A 20,815-nucleotide genomic window follows, 5' to 3' on the forward strand; every position below is an offset into this window, starting at 1 on the left:
ATATGCGTATTTCTCCTAAAACAAACCTTGTGTAAAATGCTAACTACATGTTTACATTGCATTCTCTATCTGAACACTTAATGTAAGACATGCTACATATCTGCATTTCAATAAAAATAGACATTAGCGTCGGTAAATAACAAATGGTTAAATTTAATCCTATAGCTGAACATGACGCTAACAGTTAAAAAATACAGGGGCAATTGTCAAAATAATTAACCATGTTGTGCACAAATACTCACCAACGAGATAACCAGGGGGCATTTGTCTTTCCTCAAACTGTCTCCACAGGGACGACAGAGAGAGGATGCGGGCATCATGACAAGCACCTCCAAAATTCGCATACACATGCATAATCCTCATCCGTGCGTCACAAACATACTGCACGTTGAGGCTATGAAAATGTTTGCGATTTCTGAAGGGCAAGTCATCAATTGGAGCACGCAGCGCAATGTGGGTACAATCAATGGCTCCCAAGACATTGGGCAATTGAGCAATATCAAAGAATTCCCGCTTCAGGCGCCTCCAATCACCATCATTCTGTGGGAATCCTATGTATTGCTTACTGATACGTACCATGGCGTTCAGAAAGTTATCAAACACCCCAGAGAATGTACCTTGAGCCAGGCCATGCATGTACAGTTCTCCGGATTGAAAACTCCCGGAGGCCAGGACGTATAGACAGCTTAGCATCTTACTCATGGGGGGAACAGCAGTCCTTATTTGTATACGTGGCTCCAAATGAGGTTTAAGAAGCTCGTAAAGGCCAATGAGCTGTTCGCGATCGAGCCGATACTTATCAAAAACCTCAAAGTCACTCATGTTTTCCAAGGTGGGTCTCACCCTGTAGACACGAGGACCTCGAACCAGACGACCCCTTCGTCTCGGTCTGAGCCGCCGAGGCTGCCTGATTCGACCAACAGCTAGTTCGCCAATAGCACCACCAGCAGCGTCTACCATGTCATCGTCATCCATCTTTCAAAACAGCGTAACAAGGTAAGCACTTGATCTGATGTGGATCACAAGTGATGCATTGGCCATGTTGTTTGGGGGATTTATAGTACAATTAGTCCAATGGTAGTGAGTTTGTAATGATTGCTGATTGTATTCACCTGTTTGTATGTGAGCGGCGCGAATGCTTTCACAGTGGGCGTTTATTTGTTGTTTGCTGAAATGTTAGTTTCAAACAATGATTCTCAATGTGAAAGTGTCAAATATCACACATACAGTGCATGTTTGTAATGTTTGTTCATATGCGTAATCAATATTTCCTAAACGCGATGTTATAGTAACAAGCACACGTCCAGGCTAACATGAATGAAAGTGCATAGTTGTGTATAATGTGCATCGAATGTGATCGATCAATGTTGCTGCAATATTGTTTGTAAATGATAAAGGAACATCTGCCATCTGTAGGATTGTATATATAAGTTATTGCCGAGCTGTCAATATTGTATGCGTCCCTTTAAAATCGCAATAATAATTCAGAACTTCCCGTCTGCCATCTGTAGTATTATATATATAAGTGATTGCCGAGCTGTCAATATTGTACGCGTCCCTTTAAAATCGCAATAATAATTCCGAACTTCCCGTCTGCCATCTGTAGTATTGTATATATAAGTGATTGCCGAGCTGTAATATATTGTACGCGTCCCTTTCAAATCGCAATAATAATTCCGAAATTCCCGTCTGCCATCTGTAGTATTGTATATATAAGTGATTGCCGAGCTGTCAATATTGTATGCGTCCCTTTCAAATGGCACTAATACTGAATAACTTCCGGCTGTCATCTGTAGTATTGTATATATAAGTGATTGCCGAGATGTCAATATTGTATGCGTCCCTTTCAAATGGCACTAATACTGAATAACTTCCGGCTGTCATCTGTAGTATTGTATATATAAGTGATTGCCGAGATGTGAATATTGTACGCGTCCCTTTCAAATCGCACTAATACTGAATAACTTCCGGCTGTCATCTGTAGTATTGTATATATAAGTGATTGCCGAGATGTGAATATTGTACGCGTCCCTTTCAAATCGCACTAATACTGAATAACTTCCGGCTGTCATCTGTAGTATTGTATATATAAGTGATTGCCGAGATGTGAATATTGTACGCGTCCCTTTAAAATCGCAATAATAATTCCGAACTTCCCGTCTGTCATCTGTAGTATTATATATATAAGTGATTTTCGATCTGACGATATTGTATGCGTCCCATAAAAATTGCACGAATACTGAATAACTTCCGGCTGCCATCTGTAGTATTATATATATAATTGATGTGCGATCTGACAATATTTCTGAATTGTCCCATTGAAATCTCCATAATAATGCTGTTCAAAAGTGTGTTTTACGTATATGTTGTATTGTAGTATTGAGTGTTAAAGTTCCTAAAGGGGCGGTACAGTGGTGAATCTGTGATGTGTATGGTTGAATCTTGTAATGACGTCATGATATTATTAACCTGCCTATGTAGTTGTGAAATCCTCATTGTGTTGTTGTATTGTGCTACATTGTTATTGTGTGCTGAATAAAATCTAAATGTGTGCTTTGTGGTTGCGTGATGGGTGATGCGTGTTATGTACATGTACGTATATATTGTGATTGTGTCCCACATATGCTGACTTCTATATAGCGGTCTGGCATTGTTGTTCCTTCCCATAAAGTGACATCTGTAATCTGGTGTAATGATGTTCTTGTTGTAGGTAATTCCTAATGGTTTCTGGTGATGGAATCATGATGTTAAAAGTACAGTAAAATCCATATGTTGTGTTTTGTGATTCCTCGAGAGAATGTAATGTGTTTTTCCCCCATCATTTGAATGCACATGTATGAGTGAATGTTAAAAGTAATGTATGTGCATCCATGAGTGATCATGTGTTAAGCCTATGTAGATATGCAGTTGCTGCAAGCATATGAGTTGAATAACAGAAATGCAATAATAAAGGTAAATGAGAGATGTTTCCCATTGTGTAGTGTTTGTGAATCCAGAAATGTGTATTGAATTTTATTTTAATTGTAAATGTAATTTTATTGAAATAATAATGTGTTACTAGTGATGGGGATTTGTAGTTGATGTAATCTAAAAGTGTTAAAAATATTTATGGTGTGGTGAATATTTAATATTAAAAAACATAAATCCACCATAGGGAAATAGTCATTTCTTGATCTATTTATCATAGCTGGGTCTAACGCATAAAAGCATGTATTTTCTAGCGCTGGTATTTGGAGTTTTTCCGTCTACGCTATTTGCGTGCGTTAGGGAAATGAGGGTTTCGCGTGCACGAGCACGTCTTCCCAATAGAAGTCAATGGAGGCTCCAAAGATTTCTATATTTTTTTTTCTAAGACTGGTTTTCCTCGTAAAGTGAGTGACGTCATGAGCTTGTGTGAAAAAGTAACTAAATCGTGTTCTTTTTGTAATAAATAAATATTTTGTGTATGTAATGTGGTGTATATTGTTTGTATGCATCGATGAGTGTATGTTTGTGATAATGTTATTCGTTAGATGTAGGTATATGAGGGTCTTTTCCCGTATGTCCATGTAAGTCAATGGGAAAATGGATTTGTGTGGATTTTTTTCAAACACCCGAGATCTCGCAACTTTAATCCTTTGTATTTTAAAGAAAAAATAACAATTCCGAAAAATAAAGATAGTGTTGTGTTTGTATGAGTGTAAGTGTACTTTGTGTAATATTTGTTTTGTGATTCGTGGATGTTTTTTTTGTGCGGTATATGTTTACTACTGGGTCTGAGGTGGCGGTAGAAAGTTGAGCGTTAGGTGTATTTTGAGTCGCGGTAAATAAACTCTAAATACCGGAGTGCGTAAAAAACCCGCGTTAGGAGCCTCTAACGCTGGTTTTGACGGCTACCGCCGAACTCTAAATCTAGGCCTAAGGGTCCTCTGAGTCCAGCCACTATAACACTGATACTAATTTCATACAGGTACCTTTATTGCATCTCAGTATTGTGATCTGAACCTTCACTGCAACTATACTTAACTTCCGTCTTGCCCCATAAATATGACCTCTACCCCCAAACCATAGCTAGCTCATAGCATGATCTAATTTCACCACTACCAATCATACTTTACTTGTCTTCATTAGCCTCCCATTACCCTGTAAAGTGAAACCCAATTGATCTATCCCCTGACAAACAAGGTGTCCAATGTGCAGTTCACAATTGAAAACCCCTTAAACCTAAACGCCCTCCGCACAATCCTTCCCAAAACAAACCACTGTCTCCTGCTGAATGACTACTCAATGAAAATATCCACCATAAAACTTAGGGGCAACCTCTACAGTCCCAACACTGCAAAACCCCATCAAACCTAAGTATTGTCCAGGATTGCTGGTCTTTGATGACATAAAGCCAAAAAGGGATACTAAACCCAAATTCTTTCTTTCATGATTCAGATAGAGCAGGCAATTATAAGCAACTTTTTAATTTATTCCTATTATCATTTTTTCTCCATCCTCTTGCTATCTTTATTTGAAAAAGCAGGAATCTAAGCTTAGTAGCCAATTTTTGGTTCAGACCCTGGATAGTACTTGCTGATTGGTGGCTGCAAGTCTACATATCTCTGACACAGTCCTTCCTACATATTGCAAATTAATTTGTTATTAAAAGGACAGTCTACTCCACCATTTTTATTGTTTAAAAATATAGTTAATCTCTTTTATTTCTAATTTTATGTCAAGACAGGAGGCTTCATATTTTGCATAATTCTTTACTGAAAACCAAAACAGCAGCAAAGAAAAAACTGACAGGAAGAAAAATAATTCACATAGTAACAGAGTATGACCAATCAGCATACAGTATAGTAGTAAAGAGACCAGAATAAACTAAGTCCTTCCTCTTTTCTTTGCTGCAACCAAGACAGCAGGTCACGTATTTCTTTAAGCATATATTTTCTATATAACTTGCAATACACTGTTATCTTTTAATTGTATTCTATTTGAATTATATTCTATTTGTGTATAGTAAAATTTTATATTGCCATTTAAGCTTTCATGGCTTAGGGGTTTTCTCTTGGCCCCTTCACTGGGTCATTCAGGGTTCTGTTCCCCTCAGTAATTATATAAATTTTCAAATTTATTTTGACTAATATATTGCTCCTCAGTTAGCTTATTTTACATATTCTAACCTAGTTGTAGCTTTCTCTATAGATAATTGTGTGTCTGTTCGGAGCAGCCGTTTCTGTTAAGACTGCTCCGTTTTATATTGTCTGCTATTCTACGGAGCAGCCGTCTGACTGCTCCGTTATTCCAAGTCACCAGACCGCATACTGGTCTCTCGTGACCTTCTCTGACTCCCTCCTCTCTGACGCGGTGCCGCTGCGGATCGCGCGGACACATATCTGACCAGTAGCTATTCATAGCTGAGCTGGTCGGGTGTGTGAGCCGCGGCCTGCATCGGCTCCGGTTAGGTGGTGTGGCGGTCGGACTTTTATAAATACTTGTTATACAGGAAAAGTATCCTGTTGGTATCTCCCTAAGTATTTTAAATAAATAAAGTTTAAAGGGCAATAAATTGGCTTTAAAGATTACTTTGATAAACGGATCCCGTTTTTTCCCGCCATTTTTCTTTCAGTTTAAATTACTTCAGACAGTTTTACACACATTCTTATAGTAAAGCTGAGATAGCTCAGTGGTTTAGCAACCAGTATAGAGTCTGAAGATCCCTGGTTTGAATCCTGACATGGATAGAAAAAAGTATTAATAAAAAGTTACTGATATTAAAAAGAGTAAAATCAAGGTTTCTTTTCAAATCTACTTGATTTAAAAAAAAAAAAAAAAGTTATTATTACTTTATGTACAGTTTTTGCAAATTAGCTGTTTAGCTTGGTGGGCTAACTCTTTATTCATACAGATTGTAGGTCCAGTGTTCAATTCCTGCCTCTTCTATTAAACATACATTTAAAAAAAAAATAATATATATATATACAGGGAGTGCAGAATTATTAGGCAAATGAGTATTTTGACCACATCATCCTCTTTATGGATGTTGTCTTACTCCAAGCTGTATAGGCTCGAAAGCCTACTACCAATTAAGCATATTAGGTGATGTGCATCTCTGTAATGAGAAGGGGTGTGGTCTAATGACATCAACACCCTATATCAGGTGTGCATAATTATTAGGCAACTTCCTTTCCTTTGGAAAAATGGGTCAAAAGAAGGACTTGACAGGCTCAGAAAAGTAAAAAATAGTGAGATATCTTGCAGAGGGATGCAGTACTCTTAAAATTGCAAAGCTTCTGAAGCGTGACCATCGAACAATCAAGCGTTTCATTCAAAATAGTCAACAGGGTCGCAAGAAGCGTGTGGAAAAACCAAGGCGCAAAATAACTGCCCATGAACTGAGAAAAGTCAAGCGTGCAGCTGCCAAGATGCCACTTGCCACCAGTTTGGCCATATTTCAGAGCTGCAACATCACTGGAGTGCCCAAAAGCACAAGGTGTGCAATACTCAGAGACATGGCCAAGGTAAGAAAGGCTGAAAGACGACCACCACTGAACAAGACACACAAGCTGAAACGTCAAGACTGGGCCAAGAAATATCTCAAGACTGATTTTTCTAAGGTTTTATGAACTGATGAAATGAGAGTGAGTCTTGATGGGCCAGATGGATGGGCCCGTGGCTGGATTGGTAAAGGGCAGAGAGCTCCAGTCCGACTCAGACGCCAGCAAGGTGGAGGTGGAGTACTGGTTTGGGCTGGTATCATCAAAGATGAACTTGTGGGGCCTTTTCGGGTTGAGGATGGAGTCAAGCTCAACTCCCAGTCCTACTGCCAGTTTCTGGAAGACACCTTCTTCAAGCAGTGGTACAGGAAGAAGTCTGCATCCTTCAAGAAAAACATGATTTTCATGCAGGACAATGCTCCATCACACGCGTCCAAGTACTCCATAGCGTGGCTGGCAAGAAAGGGTATAAAAGAAGAAAATCTAATGACATGGCCTCCTTGTTCACCTGATCTGAACCCCATTGAGAACCTGTGGTCCATCATCAAATGTCAGATTAACAAGGAGGGAAAACAGTACACCTCTCTGAACAGTGTCTGGGAGGCTGTGGTCACTGCTGCACGCAATGTTGATGGTGAACATATCAAAACACTGACAGAACCATGGATGGCAAGCTTTTGAGTGTCCTTGCAAAGAAAGGTGGCTATATTGGTCACTGATTTGTTTTTGTTTTGTTTTTGAATGTCAGAAATGTATATTTGTGAATGTTGAGATGTTATATTGGTTTCACTGGTAAAAATAAATAATTGAAATGGGTATATATTTGTTTTTTGTTAAGTTGCCTAATAATTATGCACAGTAATAGTCACCTGCACACACAGATATCCCCCTAAAATAGCTAAAACTAAAAACAAACTAAAAACTACTTCCAAAAATATTCAGCTTTGATATTAATGAGTTTTTTGGGTTCATTGAGAACATGGTTGTTGTTCAATAATAAAATTAATCCTCAAAAATACAACTTGCCTAATAATTCTGCACTCCCTGTATATATTTTTTCCTGTTACTAATATGTTTCTCTGGGGTTTGATTTTTGTTTCTATATTTTATTTTTTCATTTAGATCGGAACTCTTTGTTTCATCATTTTAAGAATGGAGTCTGCCGACACTGTCATTGACCCCGCCCCTTCTTCCCCTCAGTCCAAAGAAGACCTTTTAGCCTATATTAATTCGGCCATTGCTTCTGCATTAAAACATAATGTTTCCCCTTCTAAAATTTTTTTAGAACATTTAGAGGAATCCTTATCCTCTGATTCAGACCCTCCAATATCACGCAAGCGTCATTGGAAAACTCATTCTCGCTCTGCTCCACATAAAGGCAAAGCTCAAAAATCGAAAGCCCCTCCCCCGGGCGTTTCAAATAGGGGTGTCAGAACCTCCTCCCCAGAGGTTAAACGGGGTAGATGAACCCTTTCCCCCCTGGGTGTACAAGGGGGGATGCAGAGCTCAGACTCTGAAAATTTTGATATGGAGGACTACATGGATTCCTTTCCAGGGTTAGATTGGGAGGAGGATCCTCAGTCTGACCTAGAGCTTGATCCAATTCCAGCTCCTCAGGTTGGGGCTCCTCACCCTCGATCTTCCCAAACTATTGAATTAGAGGACGAAATGGTTGACCCGGCTGGGAATCCAATCTTTAGCCCTAAACACATTAAACATCACAGATCATCGGACTGGGCTTTAGCTCCTCATCTCTCTTGCTTTTTGCAGAGATCTCTCAGAAAGGCTCTCGATCGTGAAGATCGTAATAAGCTACGTGCCGAATGCCGTAGACCTTCCCTCCCTTGTAGGGAATCAGTAACACCGGAGTTTGACGCTAAACTCGCTACCTTCCTAACTAGAAGGGGAAGGGATCCGAGTAAGGGTTTAGACAAGGCTCTCAGAGGAGTTCAGGATAAGCTCCTGGACACTTCAGGTCCTTTGGCCCAGATCTTTCCGATGAAGCCCTTTTGTCTGGCTCTCCTTTGGATCCTTTCGCCATTCGAGAGTGGGTTTTTCGAGCTTTTTGATTCCTTGGCAACGCCAACGTAGCCATTTCTACTGAACGCAGAAGATCTGCCCTTTTGAGAATTAATCCTAGATTGGCTGTTCTCGCTGTCGAGGAGGCAGGCTCTTCTGCTAAGGGTCTTCTCTTCGGAGAACCCTTTTTGAATATCATGAGGCATTATGTTTCCACCTTTACCTCTATTGATAGGATTCAAGCCTCTCTGAGAAGAGTTTTCAATCCCTCCAATCGGGTTTTTGGCAGGGCCAGCAGATTCAGGGGTCGTCTGCCCGGCTGACAACAGTTCATGGTTCAGCAACGCCAAGCAGTCGCTTACCAACAGTACCCCTCCTATCCTCAGAGAACTCTCTTCCCACCAAGATCTCGAGCTGTCAGGACCTGATCAGCACTACCTAGACCCACCTTACCTACAGGCCCACCCGCTACCCAGAGTGAGTACTCCTCCTTTGTTCCTGACTTCTTTCCCCATATCTCCCTTTGCAAGCAGACTGTCCCTTTTTTCCCATACGTGGAATCTAATTTCTCAGGATCCTTGGATTACTCAGACAGTGAGAGGCTTCAAGCTGGAATTCATTTGCCCTCCCTTCTAGAGGGGTCACCCAAGACCCATGAATCTTTCAAAATCAAATATGGACCTTATTGGTTCAGAAGTTCAATCTCTCCTGCTCAAGGGTGCTATAGAGGAGGTTTCGAACCCAGAAGAGGGGTTTCTAAGCAACCTCTTTCTAGTAAAAAAAAAGACGGGTGGTTTCCGCCCTGTCATCAACCTTCGGGACTTAAATTTCTTTGTGGTTTACCGCCATTTCAAAATGGAAGGCATCCACATGCTCAGGGACCTACTCCGTCTGGGAGATTGGTTCGTCCGCCTAGACTTGACAGATGCCTACCTTACTGTACCAGTGTTCCCAGACCATCGGAAATTCCTCAGGTTCCTCTGGGACGACAGGATATGGCAATTTACTTGCCTGCCTTTCGGTCTCAGTTCGGCTCCTTGGTGTTTCACCAAGCTTCTAAAACCCGTCATCGCAATCCTCAGAGGCAAAGGTATTTGCCTTATCATTTACCTGGACGACATTCTCCTCATGGCAGAGGATCGTTCTTCCCTCCTTTCTCACTTGCACACAACCTCCTCCCTTCTTCAAGGGCTAGGATTTGTTATCAATTCGGAGAAGTCGGCTTTGATCCCTTCTCAGCAAGTAGAATTCCTAGGATTTCTCATAGACTCCACCTCAGGTCTGCTCCTTCTACCTCAGGAGAAGATCGACAAGATCAAATTGGAAATTCGAGAGGTGCTGGCGTCCCCATGATATCCATCCGCCAGCTTTCCAGAATCATCGGGCTCCTCGCCTCCTCCATTCAGGCAATTTTTCCTGCCCCGCTGCATTACCGAGCAATGCAGAGGCTGAAGATTCAATCTTTCAGAGAATGCCGTTCATATCATCAGATGATTTGTTTGAACGAGGAGGTCTGTGCAGAGATGTCCTGGTGGCTCCTTCACATGGAATCCTGGAACGGCAAGGCTATCTTTGGATCCTCTCCAGACTTTGTGCTCTCCTCAGATGCCAGCCTTCTGGGTTGGGGGGCATCTTTCGATTCGACTGGGACGGGGGGGACTTGGTCCCCTCTGGAACAGTCGTTACACATCAATTGTCTAGAGCTTTTGGCGTGCTCTTTTGCCATTCGCTCTTTCTTTAAACAATTTATGAATTGCTGCATCCTCCTCCGTATGGACAACATATCTGCGGTACAATACATCAATCTCTTTGGAGGTACGAAATCCAAGATGCTTTCAGATCTTGCCTCAGAATTGTTCAGGTTCTGTGCCTCCCGCAACATTTCCCTCCGGGCTCAGTATATTCCTGGAGTTTACAATTCTGTCGCAGACTGGTTTTCTCGTTTTTTGAGAGACTCCAGCGATTGGCGACTTCTTCGCCCCCTTTTTCTGAAAATTCAGAAGACATTCGGTCCCTTTTCTGTGGACCTTTTTGCTTCCAGGATCAATCATCAGTTGCCTCGTTATTTCAGCTGGCTTCCAGATCCGGGGAGCGAGGCTTCGGATGCTTTTCTGCAGATCTGGCCTCAATCCGGAGCTTACGCTTTCCCTCCCTTCTCGCTCATCACGAGAACCCTCTGGACGGTCAGGAGATTCAAATGCTCCCTGACGATAATTACCCCCTTTTGGCCGATGCAGCCCTGGTTCCCTCTTCTTCTGGAGATGACGGTTTCCCCGCCTCTTCTTCTTCCCAATCAACTAGACATTCTTGCGGACCCTCAGGGAGAACCTCACCCCCTGATTCTCCAGGATCGCCTTTCTCTGCTAGCTTGGCAGATTTCAGGGGATCCTGGTCTTCCGAAGGCCTTTCAAGAGACGCTCAACTTCTCCTTTGAGAGTCTTGGGCCACTGGCACCAGGAAATGTTACACTTCAGCCTGGACGTCATGGGTTAGTTGGTGTTCTCGCAGGCAGGTTGATCCCTTTTCAGCCCCTGTAGTTTTTATTATCTTTCTGAACTTTTTTCCCTTTGAAGAGCTTATCGCTCCATTAATGTTGTCCGCTCCGCATTTTCAGCGGGTCATTTTCCGGTTGATGGTAATCCGGTGGGAAGGCATCCTCTAATTTGCCGGATTTTAAAAGCCATTAGACTGAAGGTTCCCCCTTCTGCTCGATACTCTCACCTTTGGGATGTTTCCATCATGCTGTCCTTTCTTAGGAATTGGCCTACCAATGCAGAACTTTCCCTTAAAGAGTTGTCAGCCAAGTTGGCTATGTTACTCTGCTTGGTTTCCTTCCGCAGGATTTCAGATATCCGTGCGCTGGACATAGAAGGCATTTCCTTTTCCCCTGAGGGCGTTACCTTTACCATCTCTAAACGCACAAAATCCATGTAGTCTTCCATCTTCTACCCGTATTTCCCTGATGATCCTCAACTCTGTGTGGCTCTCTGTTTGAAATCTTATCTTTCTAGGACGATTTCTTCCCGGTCTTCTTCTGGGGGTCAATTGTTAATCTCCTTTGTCTCCCCTTTTCACCCTGTCTCTTCCCCCACTTTAGCCAGATGGGTGCGTTGGCTCATGTCCTCTGCAGGCATTGATCTTTCGTTTGGAGCTCATTCCGTTCGTGGTGCAGCTGCATCCAAGGCTCTTTTAGCGGGAGGTAATCTTCAAGATATCATCAGAGCCGCAGATTGGTCTTCTTCATCTACCTTTTCTCGGTTTTATTTTAAACCCATTCTTCACGCTGCTGAGTCATTACTTTTATTGCGTTAAAATTGCAAAATATGAAGCCTCCTGTCTTGACATAAAATTCAGATTATTATAACCTTGGTGACTAAATAATCTTGATTTTATTAAAGACAGGAGGCGAATATTTTCCCACCCCTTTTTCTTCTGCCTCTCCCGGTGTAGATTTAAAAAAAAAAAAAAAAAAAAAAGATTGAATAAGGATAATCAATGTTATGTATGTTCATGTTTTTGTTTATTCTTTGATTCTGTACCTAAGAACAAATATTATTGTCATTTTATTTCTTTTTTTACAGTTTAATCCTATGGCGAGATTTTCTTTTTCTGACTTCTTTCAAGGCTCGACTAGGATCTTCCTCAAGCTTCAAATTCCGTTCTGCCCAAGATGTTGTTGATGTTCATTCTTCTGTAGTCTTTCAGGAGTTTCACCAAAGAAAAGAGGAAGGACTTAGTTTATTCTGGTCTCTTTACTACTATACTGTATGCTGATTGGTCATACTCTGTTACTATGTGAATTATTTTCATCCTGTCAGTTTTTTCTTTGCTGCTGTTTTGGTTTTCAGTAAAGAATTATGCAAAATATTCGCCTCCTGTCTTTAATAAAATCAAGATTATTTAGTCACCAAGGTTATAATAATCTGAGTTTTGCATAACCAACAAAGTTTTATTAATATTTGTTTTACCTCTGTGATTACCTTGTATCTCTGAAGACTTCCCCCTTATCTCAGTGCTATTTTTAGACTTGTATTTAAGCCTATTAGTGCTGACTCATGAATAACTCCATGAAGTGAGCATAATGTTATCTTTATGGCACACATGAACTAGTAGTGTCTTGCAGTTAAAAGCTATATTTATGCACTGAGATAAGAAGCGGTTTGTAGTGGCTTAGAGACAATCAGAAACAGGCATGAATGTACAGCTCAGGTGCCTGTAGGCACCAAAATCTGAAGCACCCCCATTAACTAACATGGCTGACAGCAGGGAAATAACAGCACCTGCCTGGGCCCCATACTTTCATCAGGTGTAAGGATAAGAGAAGATAATGTAAATCCTGTATTTAGTTTATGAAGAATACAAATATATTAAATTATACAGACACATTACCAACTAGAAACACAACTGTGATAGTTACAGACTTTTTTTTATTTCTGAGGGCTACAAAACATCATATCATATTCTTTCACGTATATTATCATCAATAATATGGTGTAGACCCTTTTAGAACATAAATTATTTTTATGTTATATAACTTATTATAAATAATAATGTGCTTATAGTTACCTACATGAAGTCACCGTATTGCAGGTAGCAGCTAGTTCCCATCCTCCAGTGACCTGCGATATCAGAGTAGTCACATGACTGCTGCTAACAAATGATAGAAAGTGCAGAAAGCAGCTAGTTCTGACATCAGAGGTCTTTTAGCTGAAAGGAAACTAGAATGTAGAGGTTTAAATACTCTAAAGTATAATAATATAACAATGCTGGTGGTGCAAAGCTGGGGAATGGGTAGTAAAGGAGTTAGCTATCTTTTTAAAAATTAAACACTTTGGAGTGGACTGTCCCTTTAATTTCCAGAAATGATCATTTAGTAGCATTTATACACCTTCTCCAATGTCCTGTAGATTTAGTGCCACACTCATTTCCCTGGTATTCTCAGACACTCAGTAATAAAGGAAAGTGAAATGAAAATAAAAAATGAGATAAAAATAAACATGGTGAACATTAATAAAAAGATACAATCACTATACCACTGTTGATTTACAATTAGACCAATATGCCTTTTATTTTGGCTAACTTGCAAGGTGATTTATAATCCTTAAAAGAATAGCAGTAACACAGATTATGGCATACATTTATAACAACTTTAAATCCTTTCTTAAATTGGTTACAAATACATTTCTCACTGCCAGAGCCAAAACAGCTGTAAGCTAAAGGTGTTATTATTAACTCCTCTGTATATACGGAACTTGTTATTGTTAATGTTATCATATTTGTAGAGCGCCAACAGATTATGCAGCGCTATAAACATAGGCGGTATACAAGGTAGCATTAATAGGGATCAAATGGGTAGAGGGCCCTTCCGAGAGATCCACAATTTGATTGCTCTTACAGTGAAGTTAATAATAATATGTTATAACTTACAGCTACGGATACTCTGTTAACTGCAACTGATATCTTTATTAAAGGGACTTTTTAGTTGACTTTTTTCTGGTCCTATTTGGTCTTATCATATAGTTTGTGAAGTAAACCCACTGGGTATTTTAAGTGAAATCCGTTTTTGACAACCCTACAAAGCTTGTTCACACAGGCCAATTAGCTTATTGTTTTTTTATACAGTTTGTCACATGTCAAGAAACAAAATGTAATTTTAAAGAAACACATTAGTCAATTTATGGTAATTGTTATTAATAATAGTCTAGCTTCTATATAGTGTGATGTAGCCAAGTATCCCCACAATAAGAGATCATTAATATCCCTTTAGAGAAACTGTCATAGAGGCAAACACAGTTTGCACCACAAAAATCCATTTGATGTTACTAATGGCTTCTAAATGGTAATGTATTTTTAAGCATCTATTACAGTACAATAATGCACATGTGTTGTATGTTTCATACTGTTGTGACACTTACACTGCTGCTCTATATTGTTAGTTCTGGAACTTTTTCACATGTGGTGACAATAGTGAGTATGTGCACCTAAACATTTAGTAGTGTTATTATATGCTATCATTGCTCATGGCTTTAACATTTTAACTTTTCTTTTGGAAGCACAAAAAAAAATCAGACATAGGGGCCGAATTATCAAGCTCCAAATGGAGCTTGATGCCCCATTTCCGTGCGAGCCTTCAGCCTCGCCGGAAACAGTAGTTATGAAGCAGTGGTCTATAGACCGCTGCTCCATAACTTGTCCACTGCCTCTGAGGCTGCGATCTTCAATCCACCCGATCCTATACGATCGTGCTGATTGACACCCCTGCTATCGCAGAACTGCTTGTGCAATGATAAATGCTGACAGCGTATGCTGTTGGCATTTATCGATGTGCGGCGGACATGATACGCTACATTGTATCATGTCTGTTTGCACTTTAGTAAATCGGCCCCATAGGGGCATATTTATCAAATCATCAACTGAAAATACGCTTGAATCCCACGTCATATTTTTGGCTGGATTGATCCAATGTAGTTAACAAAGCATCAAGATCATCAAATGTTGAAATGTGTGACAAAATATACGCTCCCGCGATCTCAATCCGATGCAGATCGATGCTTGCGTCATTACAGATGTTTCAAATTCAGATTCTACTCTATTTGAAACTTTTCCAAATTTATCAAACATTTAACAGGTACGCTCACGTCTAATCCGACACAGTACCTAGTTTTTAATCCGCCACCCTTGAGGCCGCGAATGCCATAGAAATCAATGGGAGTCTGAAAACAGAGAATGAAGCATATTACATAATAAAAGTAAATTAGAAACTCTATTAAAATTGTATTAATCAAACTTTCTAAATTAAAACAATATTATTGCTCCACATTTGGTGCACTAGTAGATATAGGGATAAAAATGAAAAATACATTACTACTTATGTATTATGCTACAACTTTGTCTCTCATTACAAAGCAAGGGGACAATATTATTTCTCCAAATTTGCTGAAAAGTTTTGCCCCAAACTTGTTGCACTAATAGATATAGAGATAAAAAGGAAATAAATATACAACATAATATAGCTAACTTCCTTTTAATTTTTTGTGAAAAATCTATGTGCACCATGTTTAACCACGTAATACAAGTCTCACTTTCCATTTCGCACCAATTTTGACAAAAACACTTTTCGCACCAATTATGAAGCAAACTCATAAACAACCCACACACTAGTGAATTTTTCAACCACTTTTGATTGGAATATATATACAAGTATGTGCAAAGATATATGTACAAATTCTAGCATTAATAAATAAAAAGCATTCATGACTTCTAGAAATACAAAAACATTAATTTATGTGAAAGTATCAAAAGTATCATATACCAAATAAATATAAAATTAATTTTCTATGAGATATTGTCTGTTAAGGTATAAATCGATCTATTTCTTGGACATTAACAGATGAAAAATAAAAGATTAGCTTTAGAGAAATGTGCTTGTTCATAGACAGTAATGAAATGGTATAAATAAAGTTGGGAAAAACCAGAATAACCACGTCATAGATGACTGTTAGTTAACAACAGTCCGATGCTCATCAAGCTGTACTTGACACTCGTGTTTTTAAAAAATTTTTTTTATAAATAAGGGGATCATATGTGGATCCGCGTCAGCGATGTTTGGTGAGCGTATTGACGCCGGCGAATGCACAGAGATTGACGCTTTGATAAATATGCCCCATAGTATTTGTTCTGATATAATTGATCACTATGTTGATAGTTTTAATCATTTTGATACTTTGGGCGCCATGTATTAAACGGCGGACAGCTTCTTAACTCGCGAAGCTGTCCGCCCGCCTCCGCTACACACGGGCAGCGGATCTGTTGATCCGCTTGCCCGTAGGTATCATTACACACTCATCGTAGTGTGTAATGCCCGCCCCTTCAATCGCGCGACCAATCACGCGACTGAAGGGGCTGTCAATCACAGAGAGCGAGCGTGCTCTCTGTGATTTTGCTTCGCCACCTAAGAGGTGGCGTAGGGTGTAGGAAGCAGCGGTCTAATGACCGCTGCTTCTTACATTGTGGGAAGCAGGCTTGCATATGCGAACCTGCCCCGCAAAGGCTCTGGAGCAGCTTTCGCTGCTTCGTACATGGAGCCCATAGTCTGTAAAAATATAAAATGTTCCTGATTGTAACATGCACTATATGCTACTTCCTGACCACTTGCCAAAAGTTATTAAAAACATGCATTAATTATGCAGAATACGATTTGCTTTCCACTTACGCTTAATTATTTAAGTGCAAGGAAAACTGTACATTTTACCCAGCAAACAGTTTTTAAACCCTTCTTTAACTCTGATAAAAAAGTCAAGTAGAATGCATGCTTTAGGATTTGCTAAAATCTCCATTCTGGAATGAAGACTCACTTTTTTCATCTTTGCACTGAAGAGCTGTTTTTGTAACTCTTTTATGTTTTGAGGAATTGCTGCTGCTACTGGATTTATTTCTGCTCTGATCAGGGGTTGGTTGAATAGGTAAAGTCCTTGATCCACTAGTCTTGGCAAATCACTCACATACCAGGCGGAAGAATGCCCTACGCATTTCCTTGCTCTGCAAGTGTATAGATGACAGCATTCATGGGGGAATTGAGGACAGCAATTACGATAAACCATTGGGCCTTATATAATATTTGACACTGTTTAACTGTACAGGCAACATCTATCAAGAGAAGAATAAATAAAGGCGATTAACGGGCTAGGAAAACCCCCACAACAATAACTACTGTCCTGAGTAGTGCCATTGATCTCTCAGAATTTCTATGATTTGTAACTCTTCGGTTACTTGACTTAACCAAACTGTAGATCAGTGCACAGAGGATGACTATTGCAAACAAAATCACTATAAAGATACTTATGCAAAATCCAACATATCATTTAGAATACAAGGGTAATATAGTGGAGCAGTCTGGTAAGTTGTTAATGCAGTTCCAGCCAAGGATTGGCAAGGCACTTAATGAAAATGATATTCAAGTAGAGAGGGGGGAGTACAGCACAGATGTAAATGATATTAGCCAACATGTTCCAATTAGAAGAAATACACAGTACATCTTGTTGGCGTCATAAGGTCTCATTTTGATCATTGTCAAGTGTCATTCTATAGCAATGGCTAACAAGCCAAACGTAGACGCTCCAAGAGCAATAAACATACTGCCCTTTCTGACAAACCACACAGTCAATGAGATGCTGAATGTTTTCTTCCCAGACATAAGAATGTTCACTATGTATGCTATCCCAGCTAATAAGTCACAAAGTGCAAGGTTGGCAATAAACAAGTACATTCTGTTGTGGAATCGGTTGTTTTTCCATATAGCAATAAGCACCATGAGATTTTCCAGCACTATAAAACTACAGATAACTAGGAACAACATGCTGGTAAAGTTAATCTGATCTGATATATATTTGTTGTAAACAAAATTAAGTCAAAATACATTAAAATACAGAGATATTAGGACCACAATCAGGATATCAGCACATAGAGAACTCAGCATATACAGAATATCTGTATATACATATACTATATGTATATTCCTATAGATGTATAGGTATAGATATTTATATTACATTAACATTATCAGACATAGGGGCCGATTTATCAATGTCTGGCAAACATGATCCGCTGTAGCGGATCTTCTCTGCCAGACATTGCTGAATCTGTCTGCATTTATCATTGGACAAGCACTTCTGGTGAACTGCTTGTGCAATGCCTCCCCCTGCAGATTCACAGCCAATTGGCCAATAGCAGGGGGTGTCAATCAACCCGATCGTACACAATTGAGCGGATTGATGTCTCAGAGCAGGCGGACAAGTTAAGAAGCAGCGGTCTTAAGACCATTGGGGCCGATTGACTGCTTGGTAAATCGGCCCCAAAGTGTCCCATTACATGATACCTCACACAGCAAACAAGAACTGTTAGCAAAACAAAAACACTATCATTAGAACCACAACACTTAGGACTCTCCTTCAAAATAGCTTTTGTATGTTCTCATTTGTTAAAGATTTCCATGCCTATTTTATCAGGCTAAAGAATTCTCACTGAATAAAATGAGAAGTGGGATGTGAACAAGGGACAAGCTGTAGGCTTTCTGGAATGTTTTAGAGGTGTAGTGTTTTTTTATCTAAACCTCATCTAAGCATGCAGAATTCATAAAGTCACAGTCGCATCTCATTCTCATTTCCAATCTAACAATGTTGTGTAATTCTTTTTCCTTTTTTTAATTTATTCTAAACTTTAAAAGTTCTCATTTGTGTAAGTGTTAGAGTGCACTGTTTTATTAGTTCTTTTTTTATGTGTTTGTTTTGTGTAAGTTTTAATGTCCTTTTGTTATGCCGGTATTGATAGTGGAACTCAGAGGAACAAGCAATTGGTTCCATTGATGTTAATTGAGATTTGGTTGAGTCAAGTTTCATAAACACTTTATCAAATCCAGGCTAATGTCTCTACTATGCAAATTGTGTAAACACATATTAGTAAAATAGCACATGAAAATAATTATACAATACAAAATGATGAAACAAAAGTTTGAAAAAAAGAAGAAATAGGACTAAATTACAAGTGGAGCAGTAATTTATTGTGCAGCCGCAAATGGGCAAATTCACCCATTTGCGGGCACTCGATAAATAACCAGCCATTACAGGTTGCTGGTTATCGCTACCGTGAGCTCGCGGTAGCAATTAGCAATCAGAAAATTAACCAGAGATCAGATCTCTGGTTATTTTATAAATGTGCCCCCAAACGCCCCCAAAATGCAGTGGCGTTTTTTTTTATTAAAAATAAAAATTGTAGCATTTTATATTTTTTTATAAAATAACTACACAAGTAGATTTTAATGCTGAAAGTTAGTTGGTGTGGGGTATTTAAAAAAAAAAAAAAAATGGCACTGAAAAGTGCCTTTACATAGCAGTCTATGGGAACTGTGTGTTCCCTGTAAATATATATCTATATGCTTATATACATATATATTTAAGATATATATATATATATGCATTGCTATAGCTTCCTAGCAATGCAAACACAAGGTTGCATCTGTATTGTGGGTCACTTAAAATAACAGCGCACAATTGGTGCGTGCGCTGGTATTTTGAGTGTAGCTCAAATATCGAGTTTGCGAAAATGCAATTTTGCACTCTACTCGTATATAAAATCATTTAGTACAATTTTGGCAAGGATAATTTTTGCATAAACCTTCAAATAATGTGCTGAGAATATAGTTATTTTGTTTCTGTTGTGCTGACGGAAAACCTATTTCTAGCTTTGCAGTATTGCAAATAATCAAGGAACTAAAGCATGTATTGAAAAAACGTGAAAGGGTAATGTTACATTCAGCTTATGTTCTGTTAAAAATAATTTCTTGGCACATAATAATATAGCATTTTTATTTATGAATGTAACTTCAGACCACTTGAAATAGCATTAAAGTAGCAGTGGGATTAATATGGGTTTCTTGTAAATCTTAGAATTGCTTCATTAACTGCCATAAAATAATAATATATTAATGCAGTTTCTCCATAACATTATAGAAATGTATTTGAGGATGAAGTGACATTTCTAGTGTGTCTTGCCAATGATTATGCTTTTAAATGCAGCAGGCTTATAAGTATATATATATATATATAGTATATATATATATATATATATATATATATATATTAAGAGGCATTTAATGAAAAGTAAAACTTTTATCTAGCTGACCGCTAAAAAGATGATCATTAAAGACACTAAAATGGGTGTTAACTTATTTTTTTTAAACATTTAAAACTATCATTTTGTCAGCAATATTTTGCAGTCCAGGGATATAAGCTTTGAAAAGCTTCTTGAGTTTAGGGATAGATACAAATGAGCTCCTACCCTGATCAATAATTGCTAAGTATAATGTTACAAGGACAGTGCTCTTGAAGGAACAATTAATTATTTCCCATATTGACAGGATAAAATAGCAATAACACACTGCTTTGAAAAAGCTCGACATAATAGGTAATGGCTAGATTACAAGTGGCGCAATAACGTTTGCGCATGATGGAAATAGTGCACAAATGATAAATTGAAAGTAAGCGCATTTTATGATTGTCAGGTTAGTGCGACTGAAGCCCTCGCGTAAAGGGTAGTTTGTTAAAGAAAAAGGTTGCACTGAACACAACATAAATACATTCAAAATTACATTTAGGGGTACATTTATTAGATGTCGAGCGGACATCATTCGCTATAGTGAATCATGTCCGCTTGACATTGCTAAATTTATCATTGCACAAGCATTTCTAGTGAAATGCTTGTACAATGCCGCCCACTGCTGACTGCTGGACAATCAGCCGCTAGCAGGTGCTGTCATTCATCCCGATCGTATTGAATCA

General features: G+C 39.0%; 1 pseudogene; it reads right to left on the reverse strand.

The window, feature by feature from the left end:
• Positions 1-16,976: 16,976 nt before the first annotated feature.
• Positions 16,977-17,838, reverse strand: LOC128661736 (sphingosine 1-phosphate receptor 3-like; annotated as a pseudogene).
• Between the last annotated feature and the right edge of the window lie 2,977 nt (positions 17,839-20,815).

This window comes from Bombina bombina, chromosome 5 (assembly GCF_027579735.1).
Source record: "Bombina bombina isolate aBomBom1 chromosome 5, aBomBom1.pri, whole genome shotgun sequence".
Classification (NCBI taxonomy): domain Eukaryota; kingdom Metazoa; phylum Chordata; class Amphibia; order Anura; family Bombinatoridae; genus Bombina; species Bombina bombina.